Genomic DNA, 26,933 nt, shown 5'->3' with positions numbered 1-26,933 from the left:
TTTGTTAGCAACCAGTTTATGTGGTTTTACGAAGCTCTTGTCCCTGCACACGCTCTATGAGGTCGTTTATAATGTTATTATACTAAGACGTTGAAATAAGATGTACACCGCAATTTTGCACAATCTCTATTTATTCGGTAACTTGTTTTTATTTTTTTATTATTGATTTTTGTTTGTTTGTTTCAACAAATTCATATCTTAATTAGTGCGATTAATTTGTTGTTTTATAGACTTGTAATATCTGTATTAAAGAAGACCGTCATTAAAGATCGAAACGTTTGCCTGACATTGGAGGTATGCGTTGATTTATTTATTTGCGTCTGACATCCTGCGTGGCTCTTGAGCTCATTGTTCCCTAATTTTAATTTATTTATAAGAGCCTTCATTTTATTTTGTTTATAAAAATATGTTTTGCTCATTTTGGGATTATAAGGTGTAATATAATATAATAACTTAAGTTATAAAAATAAAATGATTATAAAACAGAAGAGAGAAATTGTTACTCTCCGGTTGCACACAGTTGTTTCTGGCATACATTGTCGGCAAAATCATAAGCAAAAGTGGAAGCCTCTTTCCTCAATAAAGATGAAAACTTAGGCAATGTAATTTTTATCAAATTGATCGCAACATGAAGGAAACTTGCTATCTGAGACTCTTCATACTTTCTAACTATTATTGGATCATTAAATATAAAACTTTTCACATGTGAAAGCGCTATCTATAACATTTATTATCTTTGCTTTGCTACTAGATTTCATTATCAGGTTAAATTAGCTTGATAGGTGCGTCTTCGCTCTTCAAAAATCATATTTGTTTGTCCGAATATCTTCATTAGTTTTATTGGTGGACCCATTTTTGTAGAACTATGGAAAAGCTCAAAATTCGTGTGATTTATGAATATGAGTTCCGCCGTGGAAACACAGCAAGAAAGACAGCTCGTAATGTCAACGCTGTGTTTGGTGAAGAATCAACTACCAAAGCAACAGTGAGCAATTGGTTCAAAAAATTCAAAAATGGTGATTTCAGCCTCGCTAATAAGTTACGTGGAAGACCAAAGACGAAGGTGGATAATGATCAGCTGAGAGCCATAGTAGAGTTCGATCCATCTTAAAGTACGCGTGAATTGGCATCGATATTCAGTGTTTCTATACCCACCATATTGGTTTATTTGGCAGAATTGGTAAAGTAAAGAAGTTGGACAAATGGATCCCCTATGAATTGACCGATGCGCAAAAGGCGCAGCATCTACAGGCTTGTCTTTCCATGCTTTCTCATCACAAAAACAAATTTTTCTTGAATCAACTTGTGACCTGTGATGAAAAGTGGATCCTCTATAACAATAACGCTCACATCAGTGGTTGAATCCTCGAGACATCACGCAAAACTCAACATGACACAGAAAAAGCTTATAATAACTGTTTGGTGGTGCAGATCGGGTGTTATCCACTACAGCTTTATTAAACCTGGAACATCGATAACCGCTGAGGTATACTATAAGCAACTAGACGAAATAATGCAGCAACTTGCCATTAAACAACCGAGATTGGTCAATCGGTCGATGCCAATTTTATTGCATGACAACGATCGACCGTACACCGCACAAATGACTGGAAAAATTACAGGAGTTGGAATTGGAAATTTTACATCACGCACATGTAGTTGTACTTGCGTTCGCGCAGTCCGTCGCGAGGCGGTTAATACCACTATAGCAATCGCCGGAAAACACTACTCCATACCAAATGCGCTTGGTGGAGGCACGGAGCACCGTACCCTCTTACGCAAGGCAGCGTCGGACTCGGGAGGCTGAGAGGATCGCTCTGCGTGCCTTGACGAGGCCCAAGTTTCACTTGAGCCCGTTGCGGCAAGTCGGGAAGCGGAGTCGGAGTCGGTGTTGTAGTCGGTTGATAGCCAAGTGACTTGGCAGAGACCGAGACGCTCGATCTCGTGACAACCCAGGGAGCTTCTGCTCGGCGGACTGGCCAAAAACAGAAAAGGCGACTTGCGTTCGGCGGACGTCGCCTTATACAGGGTGTTTCAGACCACCCGTACACCCCTTTTCTCTTCGCAGGATTAGGACCAATCAAAAATATGTTCAGACGAAAGTTGTAGGGTTTCAAAAGATCTATTCAATGATCTTATCAGTTTGACCTTGGATGGCGTCGCCAAGGTCAGATCGAAATCACATTAAGTTTTTTAAATGGAACACCCTATTTTTGATTCCAGAATCTAATAGCTGGTGTCAAGACCTTTCCAAAACACTATAAGAATGTTTATTTTCGTTGACTACTTTCCGAGTTGTGCGGCTTGAAAGTTACACTACCGCCAGCATCAGCATTACTCAAGATGTACCATGTGGTGGTTACTTAGTCGGATTTAATCTTGTGTGTGGGTGTGTGCATACGTGCATGCGTATGTGTATGGGGGAGGAAAAGGGGAGTCAAAGTTTTATGTACTCTGCTTTTGTTTATTAACTGGATTGATTATGTTTGATGATCAATCATGTCCAGATTGACTGTATGCATTTTCCCGTGCTTAGCATTATCCAGAATGAACGACGTGGACGTGACGAGAATTTCATCCCATTGGGGTGCTTGATTCACGTGAGTCCCCTTGCCTCTCACGTTCGGGAATGAATGAGTGTATGTTTTGTTAAGCGACTAAATGTTCAAAGTGAGCACCATTCTCTGCGATGCAAGCATCAACTCTATTTTGAAAATCATTGGTTGCACGAAGAATTTCCTCGGCACGTAAGGATCGAATTGCTTCACTTATTCTACGAATCATATTATCCCTCGTAGTCGGACGTTCATGATAGACCAAGTTTTTTATCCTTCCCCAGAAATAATAATCAAGGACGGTGAGATCTGGTGATCGGGGTGGATAATTGATTGGACCGTATTTGCCTATCCACTTGTCGGGGAACATAGTATTTAATGCCGCACGAGCAACTCTCGATGTATGAGACGGACATGCATCTTGTTGGAACCACATGTTCAGGCGCAATTGCAGAGGAATATTTTCTAGTAAGACAGGAAGATCTGTCATTATCAAGGCGGAATATCTATCACCGTTTAGATTTTCGTCAAAGAAAACAGGACCTATGATTTGACTTCCAATAATTCCACACCAAACATTGACTTTCCAAATGGTTTGATGATCTACTTCTCTCAACCAGTGAGGATTATTTTGTGCCCAATAACGAGAGTTCCAAGTATTAACAGATCCATCACTTTTAAGTGTACATTCGTCAGAAAATAAAATTTTCAAGTGGAAATCAAGTGGTTGCTGTCTTATAAAGTTGCAAAATACAAGTCTCTGTCTAATATCGTTATAATTCAACGCTTGATGAACAGACATTCTGTAAGGGTGAAATTTGTTATTTTTTAGAATGCGCCAAACACTGATTTTACTAACACCAGAATCTTGTTCTCGTCGTCTTAAAGAATCATAAGGGTTCAATTCTGTCGATGCAAGAATTTCCATTGTTCTTTCATCCATAATCGGACGACGAATTTGTGTACCTTTGTTATGTTGAGGCTGAACGACACTTTTAATTTTGATTCGTTTAGCCAAACGTGAAAAAACATTTCGCGAGTGAGGAGTCCGATCAGGATAACGTTCCCGCCACAATCTTTCCGCTGCAATGAATGTACCTCGACACTCACCTAAAATTAGCAGCATATCATATGCTTCTTCATTGGAATAGGACATGGCTAAATAAACCTAGACTAATAAAGAGGGTCGGATTTTTGTTGCACGATTGATACTGATATGACGGTTATTGAAGACGTAGGTGACAAGTTTGAAAGAGTTATTGTCACTCGTGTTGAGTTGAGTCACAATAGCGTTGTGGTGAATACATCTCTACTACATCCTATGCAAATAACAATATGTATAAAATCACGAGTTAGACATCGTTACGCAGAAAGCCGCGCTCGTTATTGCTCGTGTGCTATCGTTAAAGTAATAATGTAATTACATAATATTATGACATACATATGTATGTGACTATCTACGGTCGCGACAGCTAACTTTCACGATTTTTCATGATCTGTTTTTGTTGGCCCGGCTCGCGTGTTTACTTTCTTTGTGTCGGCTGCATGGCTTTCTGCGTAACGCGTGATTTTATATTGTTATTTACATGGTGTTGGCGGTAGTGTAACTTTCAAGCCGCACAACTCGGAAAGTAGTCAACGAAAATAAACTTTCTTGTAGTGTTTTGGAAAGGTCTTGACACCAGCTATTAGATTCTGGAATTAAAAATAGGGTGTTTCATTTAAAAAACTTAATGTGATTTCGATCTGACCTTGGCGACGCCATTCAAGGTCAAACTGATAAGATCATTGAATAGATCTTTTGAAACCCTACAACTTTCGTCTGAACATATTTTTGATTGGTCCTAATCCTGCGAAGAGAAAAGGGGTGTACGAGTGGTCTGAAACACCCTGTATACCCGAGAATCGAGGTGAGGGGATGTGCGACGTGTTGCGGCGGAACGGTCCGGCGGCAGCATCCCCGCCACTCGATCTCGGGTCTCTCGTTTCGGGCCACGCGTGTAGAGCGTGGCTGCAGACGGCGACGGAACAAGAGCGCGTGCGGAGATGTGAAGCGCGCGGAAGCGCTCGCTCGCTCGCTCCGTTTTCGTTTATCTTATTAGGCGCTGCGCGCCGTTAATTGCCGTCTGGCGGATGTTCGGCCGGACGGTTTGGACGGTTAGATGGGGGGGGGGGTCGGAAGGCGGTTTGTTACATCACCCCGTCATTTAAATAGGCTTGAATTTAGAGGCCTTCATGTCCTTTAGTGTCGGTGGCGATGTTTTCCACGGGTCCTCCGGGTCTCGGGTAAGACTTCTCTTTACAGGACCGTAGCTTGCCGCTCCTGTCGAAGCGCAGGTGCCAGCGCCTATCCCCGACTCGCGGCTTATATTCGCGAGCTGAGTGCACCGCAAAGTGGGATATGTGTACGATTATCCCGGGCTCGACTTCTATCGGGATATCGGGTGGCGGGAGTGGTTCCAGCGGGCCCTTGAGTGGCCCTTCAGCGGGACGGCGGTGGTGGCTGCGTGGCCCGTGGTGCCGGCCGGAGCACCTCTTGCGTGAGCCACATGAGTTTTGCTTGTCGTTGTCTGTCGGAGGGTTGATTCAGCCGACCTCGGCAAACTCCGACGGTGGCGGGCGGTCTTCGATCGTTCGGGGGGACCTCCGGGCGGCTGTCGCTCACGGTGATACGGTGGCAGGCGGTCGATGGCGGGACGGGCCGGTTCCTCTTGTCCATGGCCGGTTTCGCCGGATCGTACGCTTTGGTGGCGGTCTCTTCTAGCCACGCGTCGGTTTCTTTCAGTATATCGCTCTCGCGTTCCATGGTCTGCAGCGAAATGAGCGGGTCGGTGCTCGGTAGCTGTCGAAAATACTGCCATCTCTCCGTTTTGTTGTTTACGTCCCTCAGGAATTCGGCGGCTGTGGTTGTCGTGCCTCGACTTTCTTCCCGCCGGTAGCGGTTATTTGGCGTCGGAGTCGGATTTGCTGTCTTCCTCTTTGGCGTCTGAGGGAGGGGACGGTTTTAACTCCTAAATGTGTACGTGTCTGTACCACTTTCCCCCGCACTTCGGAGATCGACTATCGCTGGCGATATTATTCGCTGCATTTGTAATGCCCCTATGAATTTGGGCGCGAGCTTCGCATTGAATGCGTCCGCGCAGCGAATAAGGGGTGGTCGCGCTTCCAGATCCACTCCCTTAATTGCGGTCGCCAATCGCGGCGCCGTAAATTGTAATATCGTTCTTGGTGCTGGAACGCGCTTGCAAATTTAATTCGAATGATTTTGAACGCTTCTTGTAACCGACGCTGGAGCACATACGATGCGCGTGGTTCGCCGTGTCGCTCTCGTTCCTCGGGTCGCCGTAGCTCGTGGCCGTGATTTAAGAACGTCGGCGTATGCCCCGTCGCCTCGTGAGTTGCGGTGTTATAAGCGAACTGCAACTCGGCGAGGCAGCTATCCCATTTTCGGTGGTCGCGGTTGACGTACTGACCAATCATGGTTTTAACGGTTCGGTTCGTGCGCTCGACCGGATTGCAGTGTGGGGCATACGTCGGCGTCAATCGGTGCTTTACGCGGAGCGCTTGCAATAATTGCATCAGGGACGCCGAGCGTAGCTGGGTGCCGTTGTCGGACCAGACTTCTTCCGGGCAGCCGTGGCGCAAGATAACGGCTTCGGTTAGTGCGGAGGTTACATTTGCTGCGGTCGCGCGGCGCAGTGCGTGCATTTCCAGCCACTTTGTAAATTGGTCTTGCATCGTGAGCAGCTACTCTTATTCAAGCGGGGCAGCAGACTTACCAAATTTATTGTGACGTGCTGCCACGGTTGCGTCACCGCGGTCGGGTGGAGTAGACCAGCCGGTCTACGCTGGTCCGGCTTGTGCGCGAGGCACGTCTGGCATTGTCTGATGTAACGAGCAATCTTCGGGAACATGCCGGGCCAATAGTAGTGGCGCGCGATCCTCTTCGCGATGACGAGATGCCCCGCGGTCGGTGCGTTGTGGTAGCTTGCGAGGATTTCAGCGCGATTTTTTCGAGGGATGCATTCCTTCCATTGGTCTTCGCTGGGCGTTTCGGCGAAGTCTAGGTCGTGCAGTACGTATCGGTATAGGCGGTTGTTTTCGATACGGAAATCGGGGGCGTTGATGGTCGCGCGCGATCTCCAGCCAGCGTCAATACCACGTGCAAGCTGTTCGTGAAGTGGCGTTACATCGCGATAGCGTGTCCGCAACTTTATTGAGCGCCCCCTTGCGGTACTGGATTTCAAAATCATACTGCCGGAGCTCGAACGCCCAGCGACCTATGCAACCGGTCGGCGAGTCCACAGTTTGCAGCCACTTCAGAGACTGATGATCTGTCACCACCCTAAAGTAGTACCCCTTTAGGTACTCCATGCGTCGGATACACCATAGTACGACGAGACATTCTAATTCGGTTGCGCTGTAGTTGCGCTCGGCTGGATTGAGCGTACGGCCTTGCATAGGCGATGACGCGTTCCCTCTCGGGGAAGTACTGCGTCAGCACTGCCTCCAAGCCGGTTGCGCTCGCGTCCGTCTGCAGCACGAACGTTTGGCCGAAATCCGGGCAGGCGAGTACTGGCGCGGTAGTGAGCGTACGTTTTAGCTGGTCGAACGCACTTTGCTCGGTCTTATCCCACGTCCAGCGCGCGTTCTTCCGTGTCAGTGCGGTAAGCGGTACGGCAACGGTCGCGAAATCTTGGATAAAGCGGCGGTACCACTACGCTAACCCGAGAATCTGACGGCCATGTCGTTCGGTCTGTGGTGCGGGCCAGTTAACAATCGCGGACGTCTTTTCGGGGTTGGTACTGATGCCTTTCCAATTAACGACGTGGCCGAGATATTTAATTCGGTCGGCACAGAATCAGCACTTCTCCGGGTTTATCCGTAATTGCGCGTCTTGCAGCCGGCGGAAGATCTCGCAGAGAGTGGCTAAGTGCTCCTCAAAGAAGCAGCTGACGACGTTAATGTCGTCGAGATATACGAGGACGCGCGGTTCGAGTTCGGGGCTGAGCACGGTGTCTAGCAAACGCTGGAACGTGGCGGGTGCGGAATGGAGACCGAACGGCATCACAGTGAACTGCATCAACCCCCGGCCCGGCACGGTGAATGCGGTGATGGGGCGACTCTCTGGCGTCAGGGGTACCTTTTTTTTTTTTTTTAATAACGGAGAGGAAATGCGTTACCGCATACCCCAGGCCCCGGAGGAGACCTGGTGGTTATGTGGGGCTCTTCCCCGCCGACGACGTGTCGGCTGGGACATACCCACTAAAACCTCTCCGGGTGTCCTGCTCTGGTCTGTGACTGGGGGGCTCCGGGAACGCGTGCAGCATACTTCCGGAGCCCTCCGGACCCAGTCGGCCTAGGCCGATTCGACACGCCGGGTGCTCCCTAACGTGGGCGCACCCGGCAGAGCGTGTGGGCCTGATCTGCCCTAGGTCGAGGGAGGGGGACACCAGCCCCCCCGTCGCCTCTTCCCCTGGTGGTTTGGGGGTAAAGCCCGGGGTATCCGGCCCCCGCCGTAGCCCCGGGCCTCTTTGCGCCGCGCTGACGGCGGCGCGGTCCTCCTAGCTACCCTGGGGGCGGAGAAGGAGAAACTTCCCTCTCCCCTCTCCCCGGTGAGGCAGAGGGGGGGGGACGGCTTCGCGTTACATCGCAGAGTTGTCCCCCCCGGACCGTCAGGTCGGATCTGCCTCGCCGGATTCACCATTTTTGCGAGGGGCCTCCCACGACTGCGCGTCCCGAAGGCGGGGCCGGCATCTACTGGGGAGGAGGGTCGCCCCCTCACTGTGTTAGCGCCGTCGCTCTCTTCCTCCTCCCTAATTGTGGGAAGGGAGGGGGCGACGCCAGCTGATCGCCCGCATCCCCGCCACCTTTTGGCAGACGGGCCACTACGGCTCGAAGGGCGGGGGGCAGGCCTTCTTTTTCTTCGGGGCGGTCGGGGGGGGGGAGCTAAGGTGGGTCATGGCCCCCGTCCCCGCCGCCCCGGTCATCATTGTTATCGCCGGGTGGCATGCGTCCCCCCGGCCTTCTCTCCCTAATAGTCTCGGCCTCCTCCTTCTGCCGCATTACTTGCTCGCAGAAGGAGGAGACCGCGACCCAGGCGCTCTCCCTGCGGACCACCTGGCTAATGATGGCCCGCAGGGAGAGGTCATTTCCTATCTCTCCTCTGAGGACTCCGCGCAGCTCCTCCCACGCTGGACAATGTTCCAGCGTGTACTGCGCGGAGTCCCGTTCGGCGTCGCAATGATGGCACCGCGTCGTCGGCTCCTTACGAATTCTGCACAGGTACTCACCGAAGCAGCCATGCCCGGTGAGCACCTGTGTCGTCCGGTAGGACAAGCCGCCCCAAGGGCGGCCCACCCATTCGTCCAAGTGGAGTAGGACGGCCTCCAAGATCCGAGATCCTGCCGCCGGCGGGTCGTTGGCGAGGCTCTCTCGCCAAGCCCTCATGGTCCGCCGGCGTGCTCTTTCCCGTAATAGCGCGGCGACTCTGGGGGTAACCACTCCCCCTTGCAGGCGGACGGTCTTCGCTCTGGCGTATGACCAGGCCAGAGCGTCGACCGTGAATTCCGCCGGGGGGAGCCCCGCCAGTACCATGGTCGCCGCGCTAGGGGCGGTGCGGTACGCGCGCACTATCTTTCGTGCCAGCCGCTGCTGCGGTCACTCCGCTGCTGGAGTCCGGTTTTGTCCCGGAACTCCAGCACCCTGTCCTGGAAGTAGTCCCGAACGATGGCGACGAGGTAGGGCGGCAGGCGAAAGTGTTCGCTGAGCGCCGCCACAACCTCGCCCCATGGGATACTATTAAAGGCGTTGGCGATATCCAAGGATATCGCCAACGCCACCTTCCCGTCTCCCGTGATGGATTCCGAGAGGGATCGAACTTGTCTGATGGCATCGACAGTCGATCTCGCCTCTCGGAACCCGTATTGTGCGGGGGACAATTCGGGACCGTACCGGGACATATGCCGGATGATGCGGTTGGCGATGATTCGCTCAAAAATCTTGCCCGCATCATCCAGCATACAAAGGGGCCTGTATGCGGAGGGACTCTCCGCTGGCTTGCCCTCCTTTTTGAGGAGGACAAGCCGGGCCCTCTTCCACCTCCTGGGAAAAGTTCCTTCACGGAGGCACTTCGTGTACGTGCTTCCCCGATTATCGAAGACGCCCGGGCCCAGACCTTGGCGTATATTCCGTCCGGCCCGGGCGCCCTCGCCTTTCTTCCGTTGATTCGGGCGAAGGCCGCGACCATCTCGTGTCTGGACACCTCCAGCTCCTCGGTCCATCCCGGGGGAGGCGTCAGGGGTACCTGCCAGTACCCGCTTTTAAGGTCGAGCGTTAACAAGTATTGTGCGCCTCTAAGCTTGTTTAGCGTAGCTGGTATCTGTGGCAGAAGGTACGCGTCGCGTTCGGTCAGGTCGTTCACGCGCCGGAAGTCGATACAGAACCGTGGCTTTCCGTCCTTTTTCTTAACGATGACGACGGACGAGCTCCACGCGCTCTGTGAACGCTCGACAACCCCGTTGCGCAGCATCTCGTCGACCTCGCGGTCGATTATCGCCTGCATGGCCTGATTTCGGGGGCAGTATCGCTGTTTGATAGGCACGTGATTGTTTTTTACGCAAATCTCGTGCTGCATACGGTCGGTCGGTCCTTGTACGCGCTCGAAGAGCGGTAACTCCTCCGCGAAAAATGCCTGTAAGCGCGCGGCTTCGTCGGTGTTGCGGCTTGCGGTCTGGCCGGTCGTGGCGGCCGTCGTGTCGGCGTGCGGGGCCGCGTCGGCGGTCGTCGGTGGTTTCTTTCAGATCAACGGCGGCGGCGGAATTGTTATGCGGGCGCGTGCCATGACGTCGACACCAAAAATCATATTGACGTCAAGCCCCGGCATGACCTGGAACCCGTGCTCGAACTTGCGCTCGGGTAATTGCACCGGTAGCATGAAATACCCGCTGATTGGTTCGCTTGCTCCGTTGGCCAAGTATACGTGTCCGGTCGCAGATCGCCGTTCGTAGCCTAGGCGCTCGAGGCGGTCGGCAGCGGTCGGGTTAATGAAGGACGCCTCGGAGCCGGAATCCAGTAGGACGGTCAGCTCGATGCCCCCGACAGCGAGGCGGATGTGCGGCTGCGGCGTAACATTTATACGGAGGACCGAGGTGCGGCGGTCCGAGACGCGTTTCACGGCGGCGGATGACAATCCCGCGTGAAGACATCGTTCTTGCCGCATGATTGTGAACAGAACTTCTTTGCGGGCCGGTGGCAGTCAAAGCGAGTGTGCCCGCGCCAGCAGCACTTGCTCTTATCATACGCGGCGGCGGCGTTACTCGTGGACGGCTTGGAGACAGGCTGGCGTTTGCTGGTTTGCGCTTGAATCGCCTCGAACTCCTTGGCGTCGCGCATGAGTTTGGCGGTGCGGCGTATTTGTTCGCGCCGGACATACAATTTGTAACCCGGGTGGACGTTCTCATAGAGAAGGTCGAGTTGCTCCTCCTCTGTATACTCCCCAGCGCGGCGCATCATGGTTACCATGTCCGTGGCATACTTCTGGTACGGTTCCTCGGTCCCCTGTATGCGCGCCTTAATGTCTCACCGTAACTTAGCGATGTACTGTCGCGATAAATAATAGGCGCGAAAGTCCTCTGCAAACGCATCCCATTCCCCCAGGCGGACCGGTTATTGCGGTACCAGAGCAGCGCGTCGCCGCGCAGCATCTCGAGCAGGCCGCGGAGTAGTTGAGGCCCCGTAAAGCCATACGCGCTTTGGAGCTCCTCCACGCGCTCGAGGAAAGCCACCGGATCTCTCCCGTCAAAGTGGCATCCTCATTTCCTAATCTGATTAATTGTTTTTGCGCGGTTCTCTTCGGTCAGGGTGGCGTCGGTCAGGTCGACGTGTACTTCGGGTAGGTTTGGCATGTCTAGCTTGGGGCTAAACTCAGGATGCAGGACACAGTATTTACTCACGCGGCAGCGGAGTTGCTCGACTGTACCGGTGGTATCGAGCTCAAGTCGCGTTAACTAGTGGATTAATGCTTTGCGGCCTAAACGGTAGATCCAGCTCCTTGGCATTCCTGGTGCAGTCTAATTCCTTCCGGTCGAGATCGGTTCTTGTTCGGACGCTATGTAACAACCGTACTTTGCGCACGGACGGAGGGCGGCACGGGAACGGGCGCGAAAGGTTGCCTGAAGAAATTAGACGTGGATGCTGGTGTTCGCAACAGTAAGCGTCTTTATTTGACGTAGAGTGAGCTATAAATATTTGATCGCAAACTCGCCTTAGGCGCGTGAATACAAAATAAATGGTTGTGGTTACACTAGAATCAAAGGTTGTGAGATAAAACTGATAGCGTGATAACGCTATCGCGGGAATTAAATCCGGGCGGTAATGAGCTCGCAGCTAACAGCAACAAATTGGAGCGCGCGGATGGACGTGACAACAAAACTGCGGACGAAAACCCAGAGATCTATTTACAGTCGTTATGTACAAGCATCTGCTACGCGAGACGTGGTTCGTGGAACGGCGTCGAACTATTTTCCCGGAATCCAGGCGGCCTTGTTATTGTGGCCGTGAAACATAACTCGCGACGCAGTACGTGGTGCGGTAAAGCGGGGGCGCGGCGCGTACACGGATCCGTGCAGTTGTACTTGGGTTTGCGCGGCCCGTCGCGAGGCGGTTAATACCGCTACAGCAATCGTTGGAAGACACTACCTCACGCCAAGTGCGCTTGGTAGAGGCACGGAGCACTGTACCCCCTTACACGAGGCAGCGTCGGACTTGGAAGGCTGAGAGGATCGCTCTGCGTCAAATGCCTTAACGGGGCCCAAGTTTCACTTGAGCCCGTTGCGGCGAGTCGGGAAGCGGAGTCGAAGTCGGTGTTGGAGTCGGTTGACAGCCAAGTGGCTTGGCAGAGACCGAGGCGCTCGATCTCGTGACAACTCAGAGAGCTTCTGCTCGGTGGACCGGCCAGAAGCGGACAAGGCGATTTGCGTCCGGCGGACTTCGCCTTATATACCCGAAAATCGAGGTGAGGGGATGTGCGACGTGTTGCGGCGGAACGGTCCGGCGGCAGCATCCCCGCCACTCGATCTCGGGTTTCTCGTTTCGGACCACGCGCGTAGAGCGTAGTTGCGGACGGCGACGGAACAAGAGCGCGCGCGCGCGGAAGCGCTCGCTCGCTCGCTTCGTTTTCGTTTATCTTATTAGGCGCTGCGCGACGTTAATTGCCGTCCGGCGGGTGTTCGGCCGGACGGTTCAGATGGTTAGGCGGTCCGGGGGGGGAGGGGGTCGGAAGGCGGTTATTTACATCTGTTATGGCTCACATGGCATTTCACACTTGTTTTGAATAATTCTAAAGAACCTTTACGACTGACTGCTCCCACTTAAAGATTGGCAAAAATGGAAGGATATGCGTTTTTAATTTGTTAAATAAGAATCTTTGTTCGCGAATCTTTGTACTGTATGTAAACAAAGCATTCGAGTCCTACTATAGATCAAATATATTAAGTAGCCGGAAATTTTTGCAACATGTAAATATGATAATTATATCAATAAATATTTCTATAATCACAAACAATATTCTTTTGCTATATTATTTTGTTACTTATATCTTATACTCACACCTAATATAATTAAAAATTTATTTCAGACTTTTTTTAAGCTAATTAGAGTACAAGATGTCAATGACCGGAAACTTACACGTTATTGTATATACAAAGTGTCTGGTAATGACTATCGTATATCTCGTGGGCTGGTAGAACTAGTCAAACTGAGCAAAAAAATTTTCTACCATTTTGCAAAATTTGTAGTAATTAAATGGCAGAGGACTTTTCTGCTCAGTTTGACTTACTCTATCAGCCCACGAGAGGTGCGGCGATTATTACTTGATATCCTGTATGCGGAAAATTGTTCGCAGTATTTTGGGAAGTAATTCCAGACTCAAAAGGGAGGAAATAAAACAATATAAACATAGGTCCGAAAATATAAGTCATTTCAAAGTATTAGTGTCCTCAAGAGAGGACTGGCTATGCAGGTATTTCCTTATAGTTGCAATCTAGCAAACCGGAGTTGCCATTCTTTTCAATGACTGTAATGACTGACAAAATGTATATTAAAGTTGAACTTAATATTGAAAGTTATAATTTATTACTTTTGAGTCATGATCAAGCAAAGACTTGATTAAATCTTCAGGTGTTGATGACACTCGCCGATTTTCTCTAAGCTAAGCCAACGCACCGCTAGTAGTGCGACTTTTATCTATAGCGGTAATTTTTAAAACTAAATCGTGACGGCGCGGGACGAGATGCATCTCATCTTATTAAAGCTTCTCCAACACCGAGGTATACCTACATAAAAGTGTTCGTCTTTTGAGACTATCCACGAATTAAGCCATTTTTTGATGTTTGCATATAAGTGGAAATCTGCTGATCAGCCAGACTATGTGCCATCAAACGGAATAAGTAATAATCGGACGGCGCAATATCTGGGGAATATGGCGGGTAGCATATGACTTCCCATTTGAACGTTTCCACGTAGGTTTCAACGGATTTGGCAACATAAGGCCGAGCGTTGTCATGCAATACTTCTTGCAAAATCACTTTGTCGTGCTTCTGCTCGTATTGTGGCCGTTTTTTCGCGCAGTGCTTAGCTCAGTCGCATCAATTAAAATCGATACCGTTCCCCAGCGATGGTTTCGTTTGGTTTTAACAGCTCATAATAAATAATACCGACCTGGTCCCACCAAATACACAGCATAACCTTTGCAGCGTGGATATTCGGCCGAGCCGACAACGTAGAAACATGACCGGGGAATCTCCATGACTTTCTTTTCTTTGGGTTGCTGTAATGAATCCATTTTTTATCACCCGTCATCGCGATGCGATGAAGAAAACCCTTCCTTTTTTGCCGCTGGAGCAGTTGTTCACAGGTGAAAAAACGACGCTCAACGTCCCTTGGCTTCAAATCATAAGGAATCCAAGTTCCTTGTTTTGAATCATTCCCAACGTATGCAATCGCTTGGAAATGGCTTGGCTGGTAACTTCTAATGCTGAATCGAGCTGTTCTTGCGTTTGGCATGAATCCTCATCGAGCAATGCTTCCAATTCAGCGTCTTTGAATGTTTTTAGCCTTCTTTCACGCGGATGATCATCAACATCAAAATCGCCGTCTTTGAAGCGACGGAACCAATCACGGCATGTTGTTTCACTTAGAGCAGCATCTTCGTAAAGTTTTTGGAGCTGTCGATGCACTTCAGCCGCTGTTTTCTTCGAATAAAATAAAAAAATCAACACTTCCCGCAAATGACGATTATTTAGCGCAAAATAAGACATCTTCACACAATCAAAAGTATATGACGCCAAAACAAAATTACTAACGTTTTAACGCGGTTTGTTTACCATACGAGGTGTGTTCAAAAAGTATCGCGAATTTTGAATTTTCGCGGGTTACGTATATTCGAATTTCGATCTTTTTGTGGCGTTATGTTGGTACTCATGTCTCTCACTTATGCCGACAAGTTCGGCCATTTTGAATGTTCACTTAATTGTTGACAGCTGCTTTGCTTGCACGTGTTTTGGATCGTCTTCGATTTTTACCTATTCAAAAAAATGGATCAAAGAACCTGTATCAAATTTTGTGTGAAAAACGAAATTAAGTGCGCGGATGCATTCCGAATGTTGACTGTGGCATACGGAGAAGCTACCTTGGACCGAAGCAACGTTTATCGGTGGTACAAAATGTTCTCAGAAGGCCGAGAAGATGTGAACGACGAAGAGCGTGCCGGACGCCCGAGCACTTCAACAACAGACGAAAAAATTAATGAAGTGGAGAAAATGGTATTGGCCAATCGTCGAATCATCGTTAGAGAAGTTGCTGAGGACCTAAACATATCGATTGGCTCGTGCCATTCGATTTTTATCAATGATTTGGGCATGAGACGGGTTGCCGCGAAATTCGTACCAAACGCCCCTGCTCACACATCGTTGCTTGTGCGCGACTTTTTGGCCAAAAACAACACACTAATGATGCCGCAACCACCGTATTCCCCAGATCTGGCCCCCTGTGACTTTTTCTTGTTCCCTAAACTGAAGAGGCCCATGAAAGGACGACGTTACGCTACGCTTGACGAGATAAAGACGGCATCGAAGGAGGAGCTGAACAAGATAAAAAAAAATGATTTTTTGAAGTGCTTCGAAGATTGGAAAAACCGTTGGCACAAGTGTATAATATCTCATGGGGATTACTTTGAAGGGGACAAAATAGATATTCATGAATAAATAAATAATTGTAACGCTGGTGGTTTTCGTGCGGTTCGGGTAGGTGTCAGGATACGGTTGCGGATGAGCTCGCCGGATTGGTCGGGTTCGGTATAATAATCGCACTCGGTATTTAGCTGACAAATATATGAGATCTTTATTTAGCTGCAATATTTACACATAGCCTTATGGCTTATTGAGTCTAGCGCCTCGTGGCGAGTGGACTTAGCCTAAGCGGGGACGCGATTGGCTTGCGGTAGTCGCGGCGGCCAATCGCCGTTGAGCGGTCGGAATCGCTGGTTTGGGTGACGGTGCACGTACGACGACGCGCTTGCTCAATGAAAACGTTAAGCGAGAGCCGGGATTACATTTACACTAACAGAATCAAATTGTGATGTCCGTAATAACACGGGTGAAATGGTAAAGCGACACGTAATAAATCTACTTACAAAAGATACATAATAAGAACTTAACTAAACGCGGTGTTTTTAAACGGACACGGTGTCCGGGGTGGTCGGGGAGTCGCGGAACGCGGGATTGGAGCGTCGGCGACGATTCCGCGTCTCGCCCGAGCCGCCTCGTGCAAAAAGAGGCGAAGTTCTCGTCAGGACGCGGATGCCCTGACGAGGCTTTAGGTTACGAGAGACTCTTCTCTGAGGGAGAGGACGGATGGGATTGGCTAGGGATACCCAGCCTGCGGACTCGACGAGGATGCTCGTCGTGGGCGGTGATTCGCCGAGGATACTCGGCTACGGAGCACGGCGAGGATGCTCGCCGTGATTGGCTGTGTACGGTGTTCGGTAGGACAGGATTAGCCGAGGATACTCGGCTACGGCGAGGATGCTCGCCGTGATTGGTGGTGTACGGTATTCGGTATGACAGGATTAGCCGAGGATACTCGGCTAGCCGGAACGACGAGGATGCTCGTCGAGGGGAGTCAGGATGAGGCGAGTATTCTCGTCCTCTTGGGAGTCGGAGTGCGGTCGAGGATACTCGACCTGTCGGATTCGGCGGACCGGGAAGATCTGTCTCGGCGTTCCCACTGCCGGCTTATATATCCGAACGCACGGTTGGGCGGACCAATCCGTGCGTTCGGTCGGCTGGCCCGGAGTGGGAGCGTTGCCGAACGCCACGGGCGGCGCGCGTGCTGCCGCGTGATCGCGACGGCAGGTTAGCTCGGTGCGCGCACGTGGCGTTCTGCCGGTGTATTGCTCGGGTGGACGGAGCGGAGTGGCAGTGCGCGCGAGGTGGAGGGGCGTTTTGTTACATCACCCCTCCCCTCTGTGAGTGGCGAACTTTGGCCACTACGCCGGGAATTCCCGCACGTAGTGGCACTGGCCGTCCCGCCCGAATCGCAAGGTGTACCGCCGCGTCGCGAGTCGCACCTTGTAGACCCTCGAAATCGTGGCCGCGTAGTACGGAACGTAGACGGTTAAATCGTCCCGTATGCGCACAGGTATGGGCGGCCGCTCGGGCCGACCAGCTTCCCCGGTGGTTGGCTTGGCTGTTGGCGGCGCGCTGGAGCTGGCGTCGGATGTGGTTGCGGTGGCGTCGGTTGTGACCGTGGCGGTGATCCTTGCCGGTGGCGGTGCGGAGGAGGTTTCGTCTGTTGGTTTTCGGGTCATGCCCAGTGATTGGCCCCTCGTTCGGTTGTATCTCGTCATCGAGGTCTGACAGGGCATCGCCGAAGAGTGTGATCAGGCGGTTCCGGGCCTGTTTCCGCTGGCTTTCGCCGTCCGTTGTTGCTTGGCGCTTGCCTCGTCTGGTCGGCGTCGGTGGTTCGGCTAGCAGTGCAGCGAGCTTCCTGGCGTTGACTGCGGAGGACCTCTGTACCCGGACCCCGACGATTGGCGGCCCTCTTTTCCCGGTTGTCGACGGCGTGATGGAGTACTTTGCCGGCTTCGCCTTTCGCACCAGCTCCTGAGGCGGCGCGCGAATGGCGCGGACCGGCCGTGCGTCTTTTGGTGTGGCAGGAGGTGGCGTCCCCGGGAGGACGGGTAGGCTCTGTTGGCGGCCGGAGTTTGTCGATGCATCCGTGGCGGTGTCGGGTACCGGATGCTCCGGCTTCTTGGTGGTATCCGCGGCCGGGCTTGCTCGTCGGTGCGGCGGTGATGAGAACAGGTTGGCCGGTTTCGGTGAGGTCCTCATCATCTTCTCCCACAGGATCTCGAATTCGACGTCGTTGTTCGGCATCGTCAGGAGTGCGTCCAGGTCGGATTCCATGGTGGATTCGGTCTTTCTGCAGGTTCCTGGTTGCGGTGACCCCCTTTATATATCTTTCTGGATTGGGGGAGGTAGCCCCTTCCCTTCAGGCAGTCACGCCGTCCGGGCGTGATCGGCACGAGCCCCGTTGCTGGCCGGGTCGTCGTACGTTCCTGCATCATCATCGTCGGCGTCGTCTGCTCCGGATTTGTCGGTCCCGCCATCGTCTGTCATGGCGTCCATCCCCGTGTCGTCGGCTGTCGCGTCGTCTGCTCCTGCGTCGGCTGCTTCCTCACGGTCCGTCTCCGCGTGGTCGGGTCCTCGGGTCTGTTCGTGCTGTTGACCCGGCTTAAGGTCCTGCACATGTATGTGACGGTGCCACTTACCGCGCTTGTCCCGCAGATCGACGACGACTGGAGAATGGATTTTTCGGACCTCCAATGGTCCGATGTACTTGGGCGCCAACTTTGAATTGAAGGATTTGCCCTTGTTCGAGAGGGGATGGTCCTTCTTCCAGACTAGGTCCCCTATGGCGGGTTTCCACGCCCGTCTCCTTAAATTATAATATCGTTCTTGGCGGTGGAAGGCTCGGGCGAGGTTTGTTCGGACTACCTCGTAGGCCTCCTGGAGTCGTCGCTGGTTGGTGGCTGGAGCGGCCGTCGGTGCGGGTCTCCCGTCAGTGTCCCGTGGTGGCGTCTCGAGCTCCCGCCCGCAGTTCAGATAGGCGGGCGTGTAGCCGGTGGCGTCGTGGACGGCGGTATTATATGCAAATTGCAGCGCCGGGATGTGCTGATCCCAGCGGCGGTGATCCCGGCCGACGAATTGTGCGATCATTGTTTTTACCGTCTTATTGGTCCGCTCGACGGGGTTGCAGTGAGGAGCGTGTACTGGAGCCGTCCGGTGGCGAATGCCCAGGTCGCGTAGCCGTTCGCGCACGTGCCCCGCCACGAATTGTGTCCCGTTGTCGGAGATTAGGATCGCGGGGCAACCGTGGCGGTAGACGACGCGGTCCGTGATGTTCTGGGCGATGGCGGTGGCGGTGGCTCGCCGCAACGGCACCAGCTCCACCCACTTGGTGAAGCGGTCTTGCAAGACCAGCAGCCAGGCGGCTCCGTTGGTGGACCGTGGGAGGGGTCCTACCAGATCGGTGGTGACCTGTTCCCAAGGCGCTTCCACGTGGGTTGCGTGCATCAGTCCGGCCGGTCGGACCTGGGCACTCTTGTGCGCCTGGCAATTGGCGCACGCCCGTACGTGACGCGCGATATCGGAGAACATTCCCGGCCAGTAGTAACGTTCCGCGGCTCGGGCAATAGTTTTGGCGATGCCGAGGTGACCGGCGGCAGGGTGGTCGTGCACCCGTGCCAGCACGGCCCCTCTTTCGTTGCGAGGTACGCATCGCTTCCACTGCGTCTCGGCGGGTTCGTCTTTAAAGTTGGTCGAATGGAGTATACGGCGGTATAATCGACCCTGTCGGACCTCGTAGTCCGCAAAATCCCCCGGTCGGTCCCGTACGCGGAGGAGCTGGCGGCGGTACCATGGGCACGCGGGGTGTGCTTGGTTACTGCACACGGCCGGTAACCTGGATAGTGCGTCGGCGACCCGGTTCAGCTTTCCCGCGCGGTACCGGACGTCGAACGTGTACTGCTGGAGCTCGAGCGCCCATCGGCCGAGTCGGCCGGTGGGAGAATCCAGGCGGCGCAGCCACTGGAGGGCCTGGTGGTCAGTGATGACCGTAAACTCATATCCCTCCAGGTAACCGCGCATATGCCGGATGCCCCACACCACGGCCAGGCACTCGAGCTCGGTGGCACTGTAGTTCTTCTCCGCGCCGTTGAGCGACCGGCTGGCGTATGCGATGACGCGCTCCCCCTCGTCAAAATGCTGCGAGAGGACGGCGCCAAGACCGTACGTGCTGGCGTCGGTCTGGAGGACGAACCGGCGCGAGAAATCGGGGCACGCGAGGGTGGGTGCGGAGGTTAGCGCGCGCTTGAGCTCGCGAAAAGCGGCCTCCTCGTCGGGTCCCCACGTCCATCGGGCGTTCTTTCGCGTGAGGCGGGTGAGTGGCGCGGCGGTCTCGGAAAAGCTAGGTGTGAAGCGGCGGTACCATGACGCGAGTCCCACGAACTGTCGGATTTGTCGTACGTTTGTCGGGGTTGGCCACTGTGCGACGGCGCGAACCTTGTCGGGGTCGGTGCGGATCCCCTGGCCGTCCACGATGTGGCCCAGGTATTTAAGTTCGTTGAGACAGAACTGGCACTTTTCCGGATTTAACCGGAGCTTAGCTTGGCGAAGTCGCCGAAAAACTTCCCGCAGGTGCCGTAGATGGTCGGAGAACGTTGCGCTGGTCACGATAATGTCGTCTAGATAGACGAACACGTGAGGTTCCAATTCGGGGCCCAGTATTCGGTCGAGCAAACGTTGGAACGTCGCCGGAGCCGAATGCAGTCCGAAAGGCATGACGGTGAACTGCATTAGGCCCCGGCCCGGAACGGTGAAGGCGGTGATTGGCCGGCTATCGGGCGTGAGCGGAATCTGCCAATAACCTTGCTGTAGGTCGAGCGTAGTGAGGTATCGGCCCCCGCGCAGCTTGTCTAGTGTGGCGGGGATTTGCGGTAGCGGGTACGCATCCCGCTCGGTGACTTCGTTTACCTTCCGAAAGTCAATACAAAAACGGTGTTTCCCGTCCTTTTTCCGCACTATAACCACCGGGGAGCTCCATGCGCTGGTTGATGGCTCGATAATACCGGCTTCTTCCATTTTGCGGACCTCTTCATCGATGATGCTTTGCATCGCCGGGTTGCGCGGTCGGTACCGTTGTTTGATCGGCACGTCTGTTTTCAGCCGGATCTGGTGGCTGGCCTGGTCGGTCGGTCCTCGTACCTCCTCGAACTTGGCCAACTCCATGGCCAGGAAGGCTTGGAGCTCCCGCTCCTCTTGTGCGGTTCGTTTTACCATGCCCGGGGTTACTGAGTACGCCGCGGGTGGCGTTTTTCGGAGCTGGAGAGGTGGCGGGGTATAGCGATCTGTAGTCGGGCCCACAGGTCGGTTCCTATGAGCATCGGGCTGTCTAAGGACGGAAGGATCTGGAAGGTGTGTTCGAGTTGACGGCCGGCGATTCGGAGGCGGAGTTTGACGCGGCCTGGCGTGGTGGCAGTGGTGCCGTCGGCTAGGTGGATTGCCTCCTCCTGTTCCTGCGGCCATATCCGCATCTCTTTGGCGTACCCGGCGACCTGTCGGTTGATGATGGATACTTCGGCCCCGGTGTCCAGTAAAGCGGAAATCCGGTGTTGTCCCAGGCGGACCGGTATATGGGGTCGTGGTGTGTACTTTATGTGGACTCGGGCCGAGGAGTGGTTGCGTCCCCGGCCGTTGCGGCGTTTCCCGCCCGAGGATGACAGTCCTTCGTGAGAACGCCGTCCTTCCCGCACTGCGAGCAAAATTTGCGTGCGGGTCTCCTGCATTCGAAACGGCTGTGTCCGCGCTGTTTACAGCGCCAGCAGGCGGTTGCGCGGTCGTAGGGCGGGGTGTCGGCGGGTGTAGCGGTGTTGACTTTCCTCCTCTCGGCACGGGTCTCGCTCTCCCGGGCTCTGGAGATATCTTCAAATTCGGCGGCTTGGTCGGCCAGGTCGGCGAGGTCCGTAGCGTCGTTCATGCGTACGTACAATTTGTACTCTGCCCGCAGGTTTTCGTACAGGCGGTCTACCTTTTCTGCCTGGGTAAAACCCCCGGCGCGCCGCATCATCGTAAGCAGGGCGGTCGCGTACTTGGCGTAAGCTTCGTTGGGTTGTTGTCGGCGTTCTTGTATTTCGCGCATCAGTTTAGCTTGATACCGTCGCGGTAGGTAATGCTGTCGTAGGGCGCTGGTGAAGTCGGTCCACGTTTCCCAGGATTCTCGCTCATTTCGATACCATGCCAGAGCATCCCCCTTTAATAACTCTGGAAGTCCGGCCTTCATCTGGTTGTCGGTGTATTGGTATTCTTCCTGCAGTTCTGTTACGCGCTCTAGGAATGACAGAGGGTCGCGACCGTCGAAGTGGCAACCCCATTTGCGTATTTGATTCATAATCTTACTATGCGAGTGGGACTCGCTTCCGGTGACCGGTGGGGACGGGCTCGCGGTTTCCGGCGCGGGTGCGCCAGCGGACTGGTTCGGATTGGTCATCGCGAGGAAGTGATGGGTTACGCGGTATCGTAACTCGTCAAGTGTACCGGTCGTCTCTATCTGATAAGTCTGAGCTAACAGCTCGAGCTGGTCTCGCGGCAGCTGTTCGATCCACTCGGCGAGAGGCATTTATTTCCGGGTGCGATTATCGGTTTTTAACGGTCCCTGTTCGGGCGCCATGTAACGCTGGTGGTTTTCGTGCGGTTCGGGTAGGTGTCAGGATACGGTTGCGGATGAGCTCGCCGGATTGGTCGGGTTCGGTATAATAATCGCACTCGGTATTTAGCTGACAAATATATGAGATCTTTATTTAGCTGCAATATTTACACATAGCCTTATGGCTTATTGAGTCTAGCGCCTCGTGACGAGTGGACTTAGCCTAAGCGGGGACGCGATTGGCTTGCGGTAGTCGCGGCGGCCAATCGCCGTTGAGCGGTCGGAATCGCTAGTTTGGGTGACGGTGCACGTACGACGACGCGCTTGCTCAATGAAAACGTTAAGCGAGAGCCGGGATTACATTTACACTAACAGAATCAAATTGTGATGTCCGTAATAACACGGGTGAAATGGTAAAGCGACACGTAATAAATCTACTTACAAAAGATACATAATAAGAATTTAACTAAACGCGGTGTTTTTAAACGGACACGGTGTCCGGGGTGGTCGGGGAGTCGCGGAACGCGGGATTGGAGCGTCGGCGACGATTCCGCGTCTCGCCCGAGCCGCCTCGTGCAAAAAGAGGCGAAGTTCTCGTCAGGACGCGGATGCCCTGACGAGGCTTTAGGTTACGAGAGACTCTTCCCTGAGGGAGAGGACGGATGGGATTGGCTAGGGATACCCAGCCTGCGGACTCGACGAGGATGCTCGTCGTGGGCGGTGATTCGCCGAGGATACTCGGCTACGGAGCACGGCGAGGATGCTCGCCGTGATTGGCTGTGTACGGTGTTCGGTAGGACAGGATTAGCCGAGGATACTCGGCTACGGCGAGGATGCTCGCCGTGATTGGTGGTGTACGGTATTCGGTATGACAGGATTAGCCGAGGATACTCGGCTAGCCGGAACGACGAGGATGCTCGTCGAGGGGAGTCAGGATGAGGCGAGTATTCTCGTCCTCTTGGGAGTCGGAGTGCGGTCGAGGATACTCGACCTGTCGGATTCGGCGGACCGGGAGGATCTGTCTCTGCGTTCCCACTGCCGGCTTATATATCCGAACGCACGGTTGGGCGGACCAATCCGTGCGTTCGGTCGGCTGGCCCGGAGTGGGAGCGTTGCCGAACGCCACGGGCGGCGCGCGTGCTGCCGCGTGATCGCGACGGCAGGTTAGCTCGGTGCGCGCACGTGGCGCTCTGCCGGTGTATTGCTCGGGTGGACGGAGCGGAGTGGCCGTGCGCGCGAGGTGGAGGGGCGTTTTGTTACATAATTTTTGAAAAAACACAAAATTCGCGATACTTTTTGAACACACCTCGTATGTCTAAGCTTGGTTCATGACGTTTTGGATATGTCTAAATCGACCAGCACTTACTGCTGGAGCCATCTATTGACAAACAGCGGGAACTTAGTTGCGCACCTAATACAAAGTGTAATATAAAGAAAATAATAAAATTTCGGAAATGAATTTGATGTAAGTATATTGCAAAAAATATATGAAACTGCTGATTAGTTTATAAGAGAAAGTTAATCAGTTCCTCACTTCTATTACACAAGTCAAAATCAATGTTATGGATGCGGTGTCCTTTAAACAAAATAATTATTAAATATTCTTACTATTACGTCCGCCAATTTAGGAACTAGGCGGCGTAATAGTTTTGTGTGTGGTTTATTTAAGTGGCCGCTGTTACCAGCCGTTACGAAGCGGTGGCGTGCCTTTTATCGCAACGACAATTATTATTGGTTGTATTAAACGAGGAGAGTGATCGTAAAAAATAAGGAGAGATTGGAGAAGTGTATGTTTGGATTAAAATAGCTTGGATAGCATGTTTTGAGCGTGCATGGGATTATGGGTGTGAAAAACAAGTGTGAATTTGATATGTGTAGACAATATAAATGTTTTATTTTTAATATATTATTACATAATTATTTTTAATAAAATGTTTAGCCTATATACAGAAGTGCGTGCGTGCGTGCGTACGTGCGTGCGTGCGTGCGTGCGTGAGGGTTTTATGTAATAACAAAGTGTCTTAAAAGTGTCTGAAAATTTTATATCGCGTTGTAATACAACATTTAATTGAACGCTTTGGTTTCGGTGCAGATAAAAGTTTCCGAGCATAGAAGCGGGGAAGAGTGGGCCGTGTGGAGATGTGCGGCTGGACAAATTTATCCTTGGGCTTGGCAAAATGCCTTTTTATATATAAGGTTGATCGCTTTAGTTTTCAAACTGGCGACGCATTTTTTCGTTATATTTATAGGGGGATTCGAAAGCGATTCCTTGGGAAAAGCGCTTGCTGGATCGAAAGAACTAAATGAATAGAGCTTTCTCCCTAATTCCTTTAAAAATACTTTCCTGCCACCGCGCTTCGCACGTTTCCTTTTTTTTCCTGTGTCATGTTCTATTAAAAGTGCCACTTTTAGTTTTTAAAGTATAAAAAATTAATTCGCCACAAGAACTTAAAATTGAATTTTTTACCTGTAGTTTGAGAGAAGAGATAATCGATGAAAGTAGAAGTCTTCAAAGAAACTCTAGTCATTCTTAATTGCATTTCTTAATTTCATTTCTTAATTTATACAAACCTTTATCTTAATAAACTAGATGTAAGAATTTTTAATTTTACATAATAATTTTAAGAGAGAAATTTTACTTGCAAGGAGAGGATCAGGTGAGTCACCCTGGGATTTTGATCCCAATTTTTTTAGTTACTCTGGAGACAAAAAAAAGTTTACGTCTCCCGGCGTTTGATCGAATAGGCCTTAGTTTCAAAATAATAAATTTGTGAAAATTGGCCGTACCGCGGTGCGCCATATGAGTCTTCCCGATAACTGTTTTCCCAACCAGTGCAATCGGCTTCGTGCGTTAAGTGCTTGCTTCACAATCGTAAGATCCGGGTTCGCTCCCGGATATGTGGAATATTTTTTTCTTTTAACAAGTGTATTTATTTATCTTGATGATAATGATATAGTATGCAAATTTCTAAAATAGAAAATTAAATTTAATATTACTTTCTAAACATTAATTTAAATTTAAATTTAATTTGAAGGAAATTTGAATTCAGGTAATAATATTTAAAATAATAAATAGGTAGTAATAATAATAATATATAAGTTATTAGAAATGGATAACATATGCGGTATGGCCAATTTTCACAAATTTATTATTTCGAAACTGAGGCCTATCTAGAGGCGCGGTCGCGACTCGCGCCTATGTAGGAGAAGCGAGTCGCAGACCGACCCTCTTTTACGCGAGTCAGCGAGTTCCAAGCATGCGAGATTATCAGATCTCAGTAACGGCTGAACCGATCAAGTTCTGAGTAGTCTCAAACGATAGCTTGGCCTCGACTTGTATAATAAAAGTGTTTTTATTTTTTCTCTCCGTGCCCTACGAACGGAGATATCGCGACGCAAAGTCCAAATCTCAATTTTTACATTTAAGAAACGTCATCGTCGCTAAGATTTTCTTGTCCAGTACATATTTTCGACACAGAGAGGCGTTTGCTATTATACTATATTAGCTATATTCAATCAATCATGTCATGCACCTTCATCTAACCTGAATAGTAGTTGTCACCTAACGCAACTGACCATTCCGTCACGGCGATTTCGGTGGAGCGAACAATCTTTTAATCCGTTTTCCGCCCGGTTAAGAATAATCAGTACAAAATTACCGTTTCAAAAAAAAGGTAAGAAAAGGCACCAAGTGTATGTGCGCGCACCTAAAAACTTTTATTTTTTTCTGCAAAACTCAAGTGGTACTATCTCTGTGTTAATTGAAAAACTTACTATGCCAGCCCATGTCGTAATATCTTGAACTTTAATATACCTTTGTGAATTACAATATTACATTTTATTCTATTTTTTTTTCTTATAATTTTGCCAAGTTGAAATCATGTCTTTTATTACAAAAAAATACAAATTGCTTGACACTGCAAAACGCATGATATCAGTATAAAATTACCTTTTCAAAAAAAGGTAAAGAAAGGCACCAAATATGCGTGTGCGTGCACTTTATCTTTATTTTTCTTCTAAACCCAAGTGATATTATTTTTGTATTTCAACAGAAAAAATTTTTTATGCTAATTTAATTCTACAAAATCCAAGTAGTACTACTTTGTACTTTATATTTTCATTGAAAAATTTTCCTATTTTAACCCAATTGGTATGTATTTGATTCCATAAAACTTAAGTAATAGTGTAAATCATGTCTTATTACAGAAAAAAAAAAATTACATATTGCTTAACACTACAAAACGCGTGATATCAGTACAAAATTACCTTTTCAAAAAAAGGTAAAAAAAGCGCCTATGTGTGTTGCGCGCAACTTATTTTGAAATTGTGTAATCTAATAAAAATGATATACGTTTATTAAAAAAAAAATGTGTGAAATCTTTTAAAGTGCGCCTATTATAAAAAGAATATACTTTTTTTATGAGAAAATTTTATTAAAATAAAAATTTTTTTATGTACAAAAACATGGCGCTGCTAGATAGGAAAAGCAATGAGAAGAATTGAATAATTTCTGTACAAAACCTAATTGCTACTATCTCTGTATTGTCATTGAAAATCTTCCAAACCAAGTGGTATTTAATTGAAAATAAATAATATATTAAAATTTTGTAATCTAAT

The 26,933-nt window shown here is 50.8% G+C and overlaps 1 protein-coding gene across 1 annotated transcript in view; it reads left to right on the top strand.

The window, feature by feature from the left end:
- LOC105206553 (tyrosine-protein kinase receptor torso) overlaps positions 1–26,933 on the top strand; it is a 345,332-nt gene that overhangs the window by 182,003 nt on the left and 136,396 nt on the right. The gene's annotated exons all lie outside the window — the stretch shown is intronic.

The sequence above is a fragment of the Solenopsis invicta genome, chromosome 6 (genome assembly GCF_016802725.1).
Source record: "Solenopsis invicta isolate M01_SB chromosome 6, UNIL_Sinv_3.0, whole genome shotgun sequence".
Lineage (NCBI taxonomy): Eukaryota > Metazoa > Arthropoda > Insecta > Hymenoptera > Formicidae > Solenopsis > Solenopsis invicta.
This window is presented reverse-complemented; position numbering and strand designations above follow the sequence as displayed.